This window comes from Nymphalis io, chromosome 4 (assembly GCF_905147045.1).
Source record: "Nymphalis io chromosome 4, ilAglIoxx1.1, whole genome shotgun sequence".
Lineage (NCBI taxonomy): Eukaryota > Metazoa > Arthropoda > Insecta > Lepidoptera > Nymphalidae > Nymphalis > Nymphalis io.
The window spans coordinates 4400662-4416740 of NC_065891.1; the positions used below are offsets into that span (position 1 = coordinate 4400662).

The 16079-nt window shown below is 33.6% G+C and overlaps 2 protein-coding genes across 3 annotated transcripts in view; both read right to left on the reverse strand.

The window, feature by feature from the left end:
• LOC126781698 (phosphatidylinositol N-acetylglucosaminyltransferase subunit A) overlaps positions 1-16079 on the reverse strand; it is a 357458-nt gene that overhangs the window by 268662 nt on the left and 72717 nt on the right. The window lies entirely within an intron of this gene.
• The window catches only part of LOC126781736 (growth arrest and DNA damage-inducible proteins-interacting protein 1), a 74993-nt gene continuing 67501 nt past the window's right edge, over positions 8588-16079 (reverse strand). The window contains exon 4 of the mRNA XM_050506765.1: positions 8588-8599. The gene's annotated coding sequence lies outside the window, so the exon portion shown is untranslated. The remainder of the gene's footprint in view (positions 8600-16079) is intronic.

Genomic DNA, 16079 nt, shown 5'->3' on the forward strand with positions numbered 1-16079 from the left:
GGGCTGCTTTTGGAAAGCTCGAAGATACGTTTATATCCAAACTCCCACAATGCCTCAAGGTGTTTAACCAATGTGTCTGAACTATATAATGTTGCATATACTCACCTACGGTGCCGAAACATGAATGCCTACTGAGCATAGCATGCACAAAATAAAAGTGGCACAAAGGGCGATTGAGCGTGCTATACTAGGCATCTCTCTCATTAATCATGTACGAAACGCGGAAATCCGACGAAAGACGAAAGTAGAAGAAATTGGGAAGCGTGTCACAAGGTTAAAGTGAAGATGGGTTGGACTCTTGGTCAGACGGGAAGAAGGAAGGTGGACTAAAGTAGTCATGGAGTGGTTGCCAAGAGAAGCGAAAAGGCCAGTGGACAGACCACCTGGCCGATGGTCAGACGATTTTAGAAAAATGGTAGTTGCTCAATGGATGCGATTAGCACAGAACCGAGAGAATTGGCGCACCTGTGAAAAGGCCTATGTCTAGCAGTAGATTAATTTGGGATGAATATGATGATGTAAATCTAAAGCTTGTTTATCTTTACTCCTTCTGCTGCTATTGGAATAGACAACAGACTATAGTATGGTTGCTTATGGTTCAATGAACGAATAAACGAGTAATGACAATAATGGCAATGTGAAAAATTATATGTTATAGTAAAGAACAAACGAAATATGGTGATAAATAAGTATACTGGTATAGTAAAGAATCTAACCGGAATCGTGGACGGAAAGATTGGGTGCGATCCGGGTGAGAAGATAAATGAGTGTCATTAAAATTTAAATAAGCAGTTTTCTTCGTACTTTCTATTTTATTAAATTAAATATAAAATAGGATTCTGAAAAACGGTATTTTATTATTAGTTAAGTCATAACATATTCAATTAAATTTAAATATTAAACTATTCGGCGCAATTAAAATTAATTTACCAGTTATTTCACTATGGGAATGCGCAAACCGTTCCATTAGAAGTCAATTATTATCAAACCATTTAGTTTTATCTGTGATCATACCCTCTGCCGCGCTTTTCCGAAATGTGATTCAAAATGGCCGACGCTTCACGCACGGGCTCGTTTCTAATTTTCCCTCATTGTTTCTGCAAAATTAGTATTTGATAGCGTCTCCAACGTGTATTTCAGTAAAGTCTACCTCCATTTACTAAACTTCCTGCTTCCTTTTATTTGGTTTTCTTGTAACTTCGTTATTATTATTATTTACTACTGTTTTATTCTGTTTAATCGTTTGTACAATTAAGTTATTGCAGTTGTGAAACATGGAACATTCTAAAAAGAAAAAGTAAAAAATAATTTCCTCGTCATTAACAGTAACAACTAATTACTAACAAATTATTATATTTGTAACGGTTTTAAAAACTTTATAATTTTTTAAGCTTATTTCAAAATTATTCATAAAAATTGTACAGAAAATAGTGCTCCTATCACAAATTAAATCTTTAAATAAAAAAATAAACACTTCAGGGCAAGAAATCTAAAGTAAACTATGATTGGATTGCTGCTTCGATTACTTTGACGTAACTTGCTTCCTTGGACGCTCGGAATAGAAAAAACTAATCAAAAGAGTGATATATTTTGTCGGTAAGCAAGAAACTGGTAAAATGATTTCAATTGATATATAGTAATGTTTCGTATTAAATCCATACTTAGAAATATTATATTAGATTTGAAAAATTGTTTTAAAAAGCTACTGTACTACTACTAAGCTACTTGTTAATTTTAACAGGAACATGTATGTGACTAATTTTTATAATATTTTAAACGAATAAATATTTTCGTGTAATCATAATATATATAGTTATGTACATATTTACTCAATCATTATAAGATTTAATAATAAAACAAGAGACCGTTTCACATTTTACCGGACAATTTATTTGAAAGTTATAAAATTCTCAATATAATTTACAAAAACTTCATTTTACGTAAGCTGCAACAAAATGAGTTCTCCGTCAGAAATTAAAAGAGCGCTCAACTATTCTTGGTCGGTGCAAGAAAGCGCATTTCGTTCAACGAACTGCAATAATAGGAATACGCTTTACTCTGACTGAGATATACTGTGATTGGATCTAAAATAGAAACTTCTGTTGATTACGATTTCAACGTCATGACTGGCTCTACGGTTAATTTCATTATGTTAGCTGAAGTTAGATTTACTTTAGGTGAAATAGTAAACACCATTTTCAATTAAGCCGTTGCTACTGTAATACGCGTTGTATTCTCGTTTATTTTATGTGGACGAAGTAATATCTTAATACAAGACTTACAAGCATTTGAATTACTCATCAGCGGTTGCTCATATTTAAATTGAATTAAGCTCCTATATAGTGGTCTATACTGGATACTTACAGTTTTCGTCTAAAGTATATTTTTTAAGATTTCATTTTGGCGGTAGGGCTTTGAGCAGACCCGTCTGGGTAGGTACCACCCATTTAACAAATATTCCGCTGCCAAACAATACTTAGTGTTGTTGTATTCCGGTTTGAAGGGTGAGTGAGCCAGTGTTATTAAAGGCACAAGGGACATAACATCTTAGTTTTTAAGGTTGGTGGCGCATCGGTAATAAGGAATGGTTAATATTTCTTATAGTACCAATGTCTATTGGCGGTAGGGACGACTTATTAGGACATTTGCCCGTCTAATTGTCTTAATAAAAAAAAAACTTGGCTAAACCTATTACGTATCTCTTGTGAGTACAATAGTTTTTCTAGTCTAGTTTTTCTTCTATTCATATAATTGATATACAATTTCAAAGAAATACATAAAGTTTCTATCTTCGTTCGAGGAAGTTGCAACAAAATGAAATCTCAGAAATTGAAAGAACGTTCGAGATTTCGTGTACTGTGCTGTGGTATAAAGCGCATTCCGGTCATTGAAAATTGTTGCAATGCTATCGTTTTGAAATGAATGAAAGTTATTTTTGATTGGATTCACTACACTGAAACAATCTCTTTATTCCATTAACAAGTATATTAAATACTTCGAATTATTTTTATTTTTTTATAAAATAGGAAGGCGAACAAGCATATGATACCTGATGGCAAGTGGTCACCAACGTCCATAGCCATTGGCATTGTAAGAAATGTTAACCATCACCAATTCGCCACCAACCTTCTGAACTAAGATGTTACGTCCCTTGTGCTAGTAATTACACTGGTTCACTCACCCTTCAAACCGGAACACAACAATACCAAGTGCTGCTGTTTTGCGGTAGAATATCTGATGAGCCCATCTTTGTTATAGTAATCGAATGAATATATAATCGCAATTAATTTTAAGGGTACATTAGAAAAAAACTAATTTGACCAAAGGAACACAGACCTCCATGACCAGAAGAGTTTTATACACTATCTAAAATATTTTTTTAAAACGTCAATTAACAAAATAAGAGCCTGTATAATTATATCTATCTCTTATAGTCCGAGATTCAAATCAATTACAGCAAGTTCTAGAAAGAGCATTCCACTCATTTTGAACAAGCAATCATGAATGTCTTACATCTAAACGGATACGAATTTGGTAAGATTAACTGCAGATTGAATAAACGTCGATGTCAAACACGCGAATTAATATTAAAAATATAATGTAGTTTTCAATTTAAAGCAAATACAATATGAATATGTTCTTATTTCAAAATTACCGTCATTACAACCGTCGTAATTTTTTTTATTTCAAATTATGAATCGATAGCATAAAATATCCGATTGTATCAAAACAAAGCCATAATTTACATTGGTCATTACATTCTCCACATGTTTTTACCTCTATCTCACTCCCTCGCTATAATAATTTTAGCTATCCCCCTCAATAAATGACGCAATCCTCCGAAAGCCCTGAATTTGTTAGACAATTCGTACTTTCCTTTTTTATATGAAAATATGTTTGTAATTCTAGACCCTTCGACGTCAGCGTTTCCAACAATATTTTCACGTAGTGAAAAGGGTCAACTTGTTTATTAACTAAGTGTAAAAAAGTATCGCTTTTATACCTATTTTATGTCTAGTATTTTATTTACATAAACATTTGTCTTTATAAACAAATAATATTGTTCTATGATATCAAAGTGAATCTTAATTGCATTGAAATATATTTTTTTCGGTATTTTCGGTATTGCGAAAAAGTTGATACTAGTTTTAGCGATTTTGGTATTAGTGGTCCAAAAGCTAGCCACTAAACCAGATGGAAGTAAATATAAATTAAAAGTATTATATATCATGTAAACTATCATCTAAATACCATTAACAAATTACCGGGTTTATATAAACACGATAGTTTTGTCATAACAAAACCTTTATTGATCGAAAAACAGGAACAAGAAGCATTAGGCTGACCGCTTTATAGCTTGCCCCGAGGGTCGGTTAAATAAATTCAATTTAATTACACGTTGAACTACGAGTAATTTCTCTTGTGTATTTCACAATCAATATTAGTATTAACAATGCTAGGAATTCAAAGAAAGTATATTCCTTCTTCTTCAAAAAAGCCGAGATGGCCCTGTGGTAAGAACGCGTGAATCTTAACCGATGATCGTGGGTTCAAACCCGGGCAAGCACCACTGAATTTTCATGTGCTTAATTTGTGATTATAATTCATCTCGTGCTTTACGGTGAAGGAAAACATCGTGAGGAAACCTGCATGTGTCTAATTTCACTGAAGTTCTGCCACATGTGAATTCTACCAACCCGCATTGGAGCAGCGTGGTGGAATAAGCTCCAAACCTTCTCCTCAAAAAGAGGAGAGGAGGCCTTTAGCCCAGCAGTGGGACATTCACAGGCTGTTACGGTTACGGTACGGTATATTCCTTCTTTCAACAACTATTTTGCATTACAGTTAGGACGTTGGATTTGTTAGCAAAAAAAAATGAAATGTTGGTTTATTAAGTATTTTTCTCATCATTTTGAAACTTTCAAGTAAATAGTTTTAAAAAGTATTAAAGATATGTCAACAACAGTCAACGCTTAGGTGACAGCAATTACGACGAAAAAAGAGTACCGACGAAAGGACAACAGAATTGACGTTCATCTCGAGGATGTAAGATTATTTTATATATAACTCGAGGTTGGTGGCGCATTGGCTATAAGCGATGGTTGACATTTCTTACATTGCCAATGTCTAAGAGCGTTTGGTGACCACTTACCATCAGGTGGCCCATATGCTCGTCCACCTTCCTATTCTATAAAAAAAAAAGAGATCTCCTGTGAGAGCGTTTCTTAGCCTAATAGGTTAGGAAGGAAAAATACATTTAATGAATTAAACAATATAGTTTATAATAAAATCTTTCACCATATAAACCAACTATGATGCGTAGGAAACAAGAATATATTATTAGTATATAGTCAAGAGATCCCTCGATCCCTGCAATAGCGTTGTAAAAAAAAACACCGGCGCTAATTTGAAACCATTTTGTTGGTGGACAAAAATTTAAAGTAATGACTACATAATAGCACGGCTTGTGATTTGTTGAATGTGTTCAATTATGTTATTTGGCTTTTTACTAGTAATTAAAGGAGTAATTTACATCAATTTGTATTATGACGAGCCGGTTGGCGTGGTTGGTAGATACTTGCCTTTCACGCCGAAGGTTGTGGGCTCGATTCCCACCCAGGACAGACATTTGTGTGCATGAACATGTCTGTTTGTCTTGAGTCTGGGTGTAATTATCTATATAAGTATGTATTTACAAAAGAAAAGTAGTATGTGTAGTATATCAGTTGTCTGGTTTCCATAGCACAAGCTTTGTACAAGCTTAATTTGGGATCAGATGGCCGTGTGTGAAAAATGTCCCAGGATATTATTATTATTATTATATTATTATTAGGTGTTCGATTTTTATAAAGACCAATTAGAGGTTTTTACAAAATCAATTTCACTTCTGAATTCACACAGCACAATATATGTATGTGCTGATGATGGTTCTGTTTGCTAGAAATTCTTTCTGTTCCTTTATGCACGTTAAATACAGTCTTAGACTAAGTCTAAGAGATAACAACGCTACTGTATTACATGTAGTTTGTGGGCTAATTATACATTAAAATCATACAATGCTCTTCGTGTCCAGTTCAATAGCGCCTTTAGATTGCTGATGGGGTTGCCTCGCTTCTGTAGTGCTTCATGGATGTTTACTGAAGCGAATATAGACTGTTTTTACGCATTAGTGCGAAAAAAGTGTGCATCCTTGATTCACAGGGTACGGGCCAGGTTGCTAACAGACTAGACTGTATATTTATAAACCGCTGTTATAAAGTTTCAGCTGGACCAGTAAATTATATAAGTAGTAGATAGTAGTGTTTATTTTTTTTTTGTAATGTTGTATATGAGTCTTGTTACTTGAATAAATAAATTATTATTATTATTATTATTAACGACTGTGGACGATAACTGTAATCTACTTATTGCTGCGCACACACTTGTGCACTATAATTTACATGCATCGTCCAAATCAATCGGGAGGACATGACCATGCATATAAAAAAACGATTAATCATATACACATATAACATAATAATATAATTATAAATGTAGATGACTATATGTATATTCTTAACTTGCAATTATAATCTATATCATTTCTAAAAGTGCAAACCTACATAGATTCAATTATTTTTTTAAATACTTGCTTTACAGTTCTCAACTTATCCAGGGTTAACGACTTGTTAAGCGTTCTTCGATTTTAATACTCTCGCGACTTAAAATCTTACAAAAAAAAGTCCATTAGAAAATTTAATAATTACATTACTAGAAGATATCTGTTAAATCTTCAATATGTAATGTGATAATACAATGCTAATAAAACAAAATCCGCGAAAAGCGTACATTTATTACAGTCTAATAAATAGATTTTTTTCGATTTTCTGAGAAGCAGTTATATGTTAAAAAATATGGTACTTTTTTATAATATAGGTAGACAGACGGGCAAATGGACCACCTGAGATTAATATGATAAGTCACCACCGCCCCTAGACATCGGCGTCGTAAGGAATGTTAACTATTTAATTTTAATCTAATTTTACATCGCCAATGATTTTATGTACCTAGGTAAAGTAATGGAATTTAAAAAACACATTATATTGGAAAATAAATGTAAAGTTTTAGGTATCCATACAACCTTCTGCCTCATTATATTAAGACCTTTTAATCCAATCTTCGGAAAGTTGAGAAAACTTACTCGAGACGGGCTGTAGGGTTGAATAAATTAATATCGGGTAGAATTTCACGTAACATTGCACTTGAGTTGGATCATTTTTAATCTAAATTCCGTAGCCCTTCCTTTGTGCGCAAGAAATTGCTGTACATCTGATCATGGTTCTATACATGATTGGAACGTATAGATTTGTTCCACTCAGGTTCAACCACACGTTTGTATTAATTTTTTCGTGATTTGCAAAACTATTTATTAGTTAAAGAATATATGTTTCAATATTTACATTTTATTGTACTTCCTTAAAACTGATATACTGAGTCATAAGTGAAGAACTATTTATATTTTGGTAGTAACTAAACACTGCATGTTTCTATTAGATGATAATAGGAATAATCTCATATTATTGTAAAATAAGGTACAACTTCTAACATTACATTACATAAGTAATTATGAAGTTTAGCAAAATGCGTTAAGTTTAAGGAAATGCTGATGATGGTAACCATTAATCCATACAATTATTCGACCAGTAATTAAACGCTCATTAGTTTTATGTAGATTCAAAAAAATCCAAAAACAATGCCATTTTTAACGAGTCTTTCAATCGAACTCATGATTGAGAGAGTCAACGACTCCATTAAAATGAGCAATGTCGGAATTACTCAATTATTCCGTCAACCACTGCGTGAAAGCTTCGAGTACAAGCTTGTCGAGTTTCAAATTTCAAGCCAGTTCACAAGTGATCGCTGCCCCAACTGTTTTTTGTCAAACTAGAAAGAATTATATTTCGGACGAGTTGGTTGGACTAAGATGTGATGGATACGTCATACGGGCGTTCCGGTTTTTCTTATTTCAAAAACGTTTAAAACGTACTAGAATATTTATGTACTGTATTTCGGTGAGCTGAACAGAATATAACTTGAAAAAGGTCGATTGGAGAATACTCATGATGTAAAATATTATACTATTTTCCGCCCACAGTCTCAACCGCGTGTAAGACGATAGGGGCAGGTGCTCATTAATCCGTATGAAAACCGTACGAAAATCCGTTCAGTAATCAGTCAGTCATTTTAAGAGCTTATCATGTTGCAGACAGCAGATAGCAGACAGGCACTTTGGGGTTTTTGTGTATATAATATAGAGTAATATATTAAAACTAAAACAATAGTATACTTACCAGGCAATCGGTATCAGAAAGACGTTTAAGTCGGTATTATTCAGTAATTATTTATTTAAAAGGTATGAAATTAAACATCCTTATTAAAATTGCCTTTTTTTCCTTCAAGCTATTCAAACACAACATTTTAGCGTAAATACTAGACGTATTCTGTCACCCACACACTTGTCGCCGAAGTAATAGCGAACGTACAAACCCAAATCAAATTAAATTTAACGCTCGACGTGTTCTGTAAACATTTCCTCTCGGTCTAATGAGTTCCTAACTTTTCTCCTTTGTAAGATTACGCCAAAAATTGTGAAAAACTTCCACGCTTCTACGTTAAACGTACTTTTACATCCACAGAGTAAAATACAGAGATTACAGAAATACGATAACGTTTTATTAATTACTTTTATGCCACGTAATCCAATCTTTCAACTTTCCGGAACAATATTTAGAATATTTAGAAAAACTTAATTTAGAAAAAATATATTAACTAAGTATATAAGTAGTAGATAGTAGTGTTTATTTTATTTTTTGTAATTTTGTATATGAGTCTTGTTACTTAAATAAATAAATTATTATTATTATTATTATATAACTATATTTTATCAACTGCTCCGCGCGGCTTAACCTGCTTTCAACGTTCCTCCACTTCCTTGAAACTCGTAGTAATAATACAATATTATCTTTTTTAAAATAGGGAGTAACGTATAAAAGTGTTTTTCAAATCGGACTCATGTTCTATGAGTATAATATTGGCTAATATTTGCTGTTTACCAACAAACATACAACAAACAAACGCTTCAGCTATATGTATTATTAATATAGATCAATAACATTATTAGTACCTAAGTTGTTTTACCTATTTTTATTTTAATCTGTGCCGTATTATTCGGCGTCGTTGCGTGTCCCGAAGTTCGCCATACTTTCCTCTGTTTACCTAAGCAGTGAGCACGCTTGCAGGAATTAAAACTTAAGTTAAAGTTGTTTTTTATTACAATCATCTCCAGCTGGAGTGCTAGGACGTTGAAGTTTCGATGGCCGATTTACATTTTACTTGACAATTTCGCTTGTCACAAAATCTATACAATAAAAGAAAATGGAACGACGGAAATCAACGGTCTAAATAATTAATTTAATAATTATACTATATAACAATGACTTATCTAACTCTTCCCCTGATGATAGTACTTGGTGTAAGCTTTTCTAGGTAGAAACCTTCTTCTCACGTACAGGATGAGGTGCTTATCAGACATGTGTGTGGTTCACCATATCCATTGGAGCACCACATTCGTGGCAGGAATATGATACCTCCCACCTCGCTATCCTCGGGTACTTACCGAAACAGCCATATTCAGTAAGCACCTGAAGCATACTCACGCAGTGTTAAAAAGTGTCGTCGCTATGCGCACCTTCTTCCTCCCCCGTAAGCGTCTTCAGGACTACGAAGGTTCCTCAAACCCCGTCAAGTCAGGACGAAGAGAAATCGAGGTAAGATTCACATGTTCTAAGCACTGAGCCAGTACATATATAAAAATATACATATTAAGATCACTATTCAAAAATATATCTCGGTGTCACTTTTAAATTGCTCCCATTGCTTCCTCATTTTAAATTTTCACCTGTTGATATTGTTACTTACGTAACGTTTTTAATATTCTATTCACAAATGATACGGTGTAAAAGAATACTAAGTTAAGTCTAGGATCTTTCAAGTCAAAGTAATAATAGGTACCCTTGGAAAGTTGCTTCTTTCGCATTGTGTTCTTGGACGCCAACTTCGCACTTCTCTGAAGTAGTTCCCACCTGAGAAATTACTTAAAGTTTTATAAGTTCAGAAATTTTAAGTATAAAAATTTATCACCTTATAACTTTTTGAAATTAAAAATAATTTCTGCTCTATGGTTTCTAAGAAAAAATTAAAACGTTACTTATGAGTTCGATTGTAGCCATAATATAACTTATTATTATTACTAGCAATATAGTATGTGATGTTTCTAAAAATCATCTTTCAATGTATTTATATTGTTATTTTTTTTTTACGTGAGCGTATTATTACAAGTGGTATGACTTTAAAACCTGTCAAGACAAATCAACTATTTGCTATGCTGTGTATTTTCTAGTTTAAATGTTGAGAGAGCCAGTGTAATTACAGGTACAAGAAATATAACAACCCATAGTTAGAAAAGTTGTGTTAACGGTGTAAGAAGCTGGTAAGCTTTATCTTCTTACAGTGCTAATGATGCCCATTTACCATCAATATCATTCACACTAGACCTCTTGCACGTCAGCCTCCCAAAGATAAATAAATAAAAGAATAATTTTCGTAAAATATCAATGTACGTATACATACTTATAGATATTTCAGTAAATTCTTTAAATATAAAAGATTCTCGTTCACGTTTAAAATTACGTTTCGAGTCTTATAATGTAAACAAGGATCATACTACTACATGTTTTTTTCTCACAGTGAAATATTTTAAAAGATACCCAGACCCCTGAAGGAGAACTCATGCTGTGACATTCGACATCAAGACAAACTAAAAGTTATTAGTAAATAAAAGTTATATATAAATACCATAATTGAACAATCACAATACAAATATTATTTATTAATAAATATGTACCAAAAAATATAACAGTAATAATTCATTAAGAATATAAAACAATCAATGCTTAGAAGCTGTAGATTTTAGCTCCGGATAAAGTAAATAAAACAGTTTTTAACGGTCCGTTTGTTTAATTTCAAAGACTTATTGATCTTAGTTTCTTTTGTAGAGTATCTATTCATTGCAGCAGAGAGTTCGGTTCTACGTGAACGAGAAAATAGTGAGTTATTTCCTTTATTAATTTAATACATACTTTTAGCTTATTTTTACCCGCTTTGTTTTCATTTTAAGCATTGTAATTCGACTTTAAAGCAATTTTATTTAATCAGAAACTGCTTGTATTATCTACTTAAATAAATAATATTTACGACGTATTCATAAATTAGTAGGTATTTTATACGTATAAGAACTGTTCAGATCAAGATGGCGTGCAATGGTTGTAAGATTGCTAGCAGCTTTTCTCCATTGAATTGCAATTTCGATTATCTGAGAGTAGGCGAAAAAAGAATATGCCCTCTGTCAGCAGTTATTGTAACTGTCATATTGGATTATACTCTATCAAATTACTGTTGTTCCTTAATTTTATGAGAACAGTGAAGAACTAAATGAATTAGTTACATCATCAATATTTAAAGAAAAAGTACTGGTAAAGGTCTTCTTTTATCCATAATATAGGCGATGTAGGCACATATAGCCACAGGAGTACAGACAAATACACAGCTTTGAAGCAAAATGATGATCTAGATAGTGAAAGATCTATTGTAGAAAGTTCTAGATCTTGATTAATCTATGTGATCCATTTTAGATTCGAACATTAGATGTGAAATTAAAGTGCATATAATTAGAATACTGAATAATAAAACCTTTTACGTAAAATTTTAATATCATAATAATTATAATTTTGATTGATTGTTGATGATTAAATATTGATGATTAAATATCATTGAACAAAAAGTCTAACTCGTTTTGCAATGTTGCCAGTCCTATTATAATCTAGAAATAATAATCTCTTCATATATCAAAATCATTTTCATTTATGACATATTTACGAGATGAAAATAAGAAAATATACGCGAATGTTACGTATACGCATCAATTGATACGCCAGTAATTCACAGGGCATTACTTCGCGGGCTCCTAGTTACCGCATATTTACTGATATTGATATAGACTGGGATGACAATTACGCACCGCCTCCACGGCACGTGGATTCGATACAAAGAGCCTAGAAGCTCCCTATAAAAGTATAGTATGAAGATTTTTTTTCATATATACCTTTTCTATACCTTAAGATATGCTTGCTTATTCCATTGTACGTATATTTGAAGCAGATAAAAGCCCCTGTGATTAGAAAACGGAAATTTTTGTTGATTTCCATGCAGGGTATGCATAAATTTAATTGTATTTGATTGTCTCTGTAATTAATAGGCTAAAAAAGAGTAACTACTGATTTTTCTTGGAATTTACATTCGGAACCGGTGGTAGCTTTACATTTAATTCAAAATGACACTCAAAACCTGACATTCAAAGTGTCCTTATGAGATTACTTGAATAAAGAATTATTTGATTTGATTTGTTGGTAGAATAGATTTGGTAATATTTATGAAATGCAGTAGCAGATAGTGTGCAAAGTCAAAGCTCGCGTACCTAAATTATTATAATAACGTTTGCTTACTGTTCGTTACGCCTCGTACAAGTAATATTGTCATCTCACTTCTTCAAAGATAGGTGCTAATGCCGTTATGTATGTAACAAAGTTATTTTATAATGATATACTCAAAGTAGATTGGTTCAACTTAATAAAAGAAGTTTAGTTAACACTTCCAGTAAATTAAAATCCTTGCAAACAAAAATACTCGCGACAACCACGAATTTCCCCCGAGCGCTATCCACAACAAGCCACGAAGAAGAATAACGCAAGTGAATGCAAAATGAAAATTATCATACGAATTCGTTCTTATATGAACTGAGCTGTTACTGTCGAGTATAAGATGCAAAAATATGAACTCGTTTGCCTTTCAGATGTCACCGTTACACGAAGCACGAAACGTAGAGTATATTTGCTGTAGTGTTCACACTCTGTTTTTTATTATTTGTTTGTTTTTTTTACATTATACCAAGGACAAATATATTTTTCCTAAAGTACAATTAATCATTTAGAAGGGTTGTAAAGAAGTACTCCTTGCCCATGTTATGCTACGTCCAGGGCCTTACGTTAAAGTGTTCAGTTATTCTACTTTAACTTTACAAATAAGGTGTTGAAAATTTTTGCTTATTAGTTTTATATTGCCAAAAAATACCATCGCTTACCGAATGTTAGAAAGCGAGTTCATATCATGGTATATAATTTGAATATTCTATGTTTTAATTAATCGCTTTGTAGCGCATAGTAGCTACACATTTGCATTTAGCACGTGAATAAGCATTACAACAAACGGAACGACATCAAGTGTACATGATTGATTTCACGCGCAAATGAAATAGGTTGGTAATCTACAAGGGCACTTAATATTCATAGAATAATACAATCTAATATTAGAGAAGAGGAGACGTCTTTATATCTTGAATCCTTTAATGCTACCTACTAAGACTTACTTTCAATCTAAGATAAGGTCCTCCAGACCGCTTTCGGCCACGGTGGCCAATCTCGAAAGAGGGTAGCCAACTACGCAGGAGATATTATAGTGCACAAGTGTGTGCGCAAACACTCTCTTTCCTCACTCCCATAATCCGATGGGACGGCAATCCGACGCGACCAGAAAGAGTTCAGGCGCAAGACCAACGGCTTTACGTGTTTTCCGAGGCACGGGGGTGTACACACTTCTAACTTCCAAACTCTGGGACGTTACTGAGAATTTTCTGACCCTAGAAAACCCCAATAACTTTTTTTATCGGCCCGGCCTGGGAATTTAACCCAGGACATCCGGGTCTGCGGACTTACATCAAGCCATTAGACCAACGAGGCAGTCACTTTAATCTACAATTTATATTAATGGTTAAACGAAAGTAAATTAACGTAAAAAATCTTAAAAAATTGTTTTATTTCTTAAAATTTATGTAATTCTTTTTTTTAACTACAGATTTGTTATATTTTGGCTTGGAACTGGTGATAGAACTTTGTACAAGCCTGTCTGGGTAGTTACTACCGAGTGGGTATTCTGTAAATTTGATGCACCGAATTTCTATTCCATGTGAAGTGTGATCTTTCTTTTACCAAATTATTTCGTTATACTATACTTTAGCTTTCGCTCATAGACATGAAACATTGGCCGAGATGAAATACTCTCTTCACCTGGCTCAAACAGTATTATTATTCTTAACGTAATTATTTTATAGAGGAATGTTTGACATATTCTGTGAAAACTATAGTTTTTATCAGAGCGGACGCAATGAATCTCCGTCAATTAAGACAATTAATATTCCTCAATAAATAATGTTTATAAATCGGTATAGTAAGCGATATCAATATAATTGTTTGTTTACGTACCTACGGCTAAATCTATACGAATAAATAAATTTTGTTTTGGCCTTTTTATCCTGTTTAACTGAATTTTCGATTATGGCGCGGTTGAGTCGTGGGCCAAGCGCTAGTTATTAATATAATTAAAACACTTATAGGTCTATATATATCTAAAATTTGTTACGTAAAAAATATATTTATAATCCTTAAAAAATAATTTCATTAAATACTTTTTGTGTTATTATAGTTATTAGGCTAAATTAGCAAGCTTCTGTAATTTCATTACTCTAGTTTGAAAGAAATAGAAAGAAAAAATTTCACTTGTGAAACGGGAAGGTAATAATGATAACATTATATCAATAATCGAATGTATATTTATATCTTAATACTTTTTCCAATCCACAACTGTTATTTTTCGTTGTCATGGCCACATCCTCTCATCCGTTATTTTCGTTGTCATAGCAACATTTTTGTACAAAAACGAATGATGTTTCGAAATGAGCCGATCGGGTATTAAGTTATGTTGTCACTCGGATGGGACGCCAGTAATGGTTACAGGCGGGCTTAGTGGACAGTCCTGGCTTTAACTGTCGTGGCATGGCATAGCATGGCATGGCATGGCATGGCATGGCATGGCATGACTCGACTCGACTCGGCTCGGCTCGCATGTGGCATGAAGCGTGGCGTTACATGCCACATGCGAGCCACACGTTACAGGCCATCTTGTAACAATTGCTCCCGCAATGGAGTACACAATGTTGATTAGCTTTCTAGTAAGTCAATAAGGTCTTCGGTCTGTAAATGATCGTCAGAGGTGCTGGCACTTGGAGTCTGGAGACACTAGCCCCATAAAGTTTTTTTTAACCCCTTAAACCCTTCCATTGCCTACTACTTTATTCATTATATAGGGGCTCGAATATAAGTCATTTAGATTCGTATTAACTTTAGCAGCACTACTTGTAGGCGCCTACCAACAGAGAACTAACTCTCCTTTTTTATAAACATGACAATTTTTGCGGCGGTTGTCAAAATTATTTTTTTATCGTGACGCTGGTTTTTTTTAATACGAGCACTAGCCTTATTAGGCTTGGACTGAGTCGGTTCATATACGCGATCCGGGATGGTAACATCGCACAATGACCTTTCATTTTGTGAAATCATAATAATTAAAAGTATTATTTATTCCCTACATTATATCAGGTAGACAGACAATTATTGGCTTCTTTACTAGAGTCAGTGGCGCGTAGAGCCTTAAGTATCGTACGATTAGTGCGTTCAACTTGTCCGTTAGCACGCGGGCACGCAATTGAATTTATTGTGCTTAAATTGCTTATCTGAAGTAAATTTTTGGAAATACCTGCTCGTAAAAGCTTTACCATGATCAGTAGTAACTGATGAAGAGTAGCTTGGTTGGATTCACCTGACTTGGCTTGTTGGCTGATTTGTCACAGCTGTCTGCTCACGCTAGAAGCTCGCCGGCTTTCCAATTAACATCTTTGCTTCCAGTATTAATAATCTTCATGTAGGCCTCACCACCTCTTATCAAAGTAGCTGGTAACGCTTAGGAAACTCCTTGTAATTCATAATGATGTGGCGCTGTTCAGACATTGTTTCCGTCGCCATTCCCCATCACTTGAATAACGCAGACAGGGATCGGTTTCAGGGTTTATGTTCTTATCCAGGTATGGCAGCTGT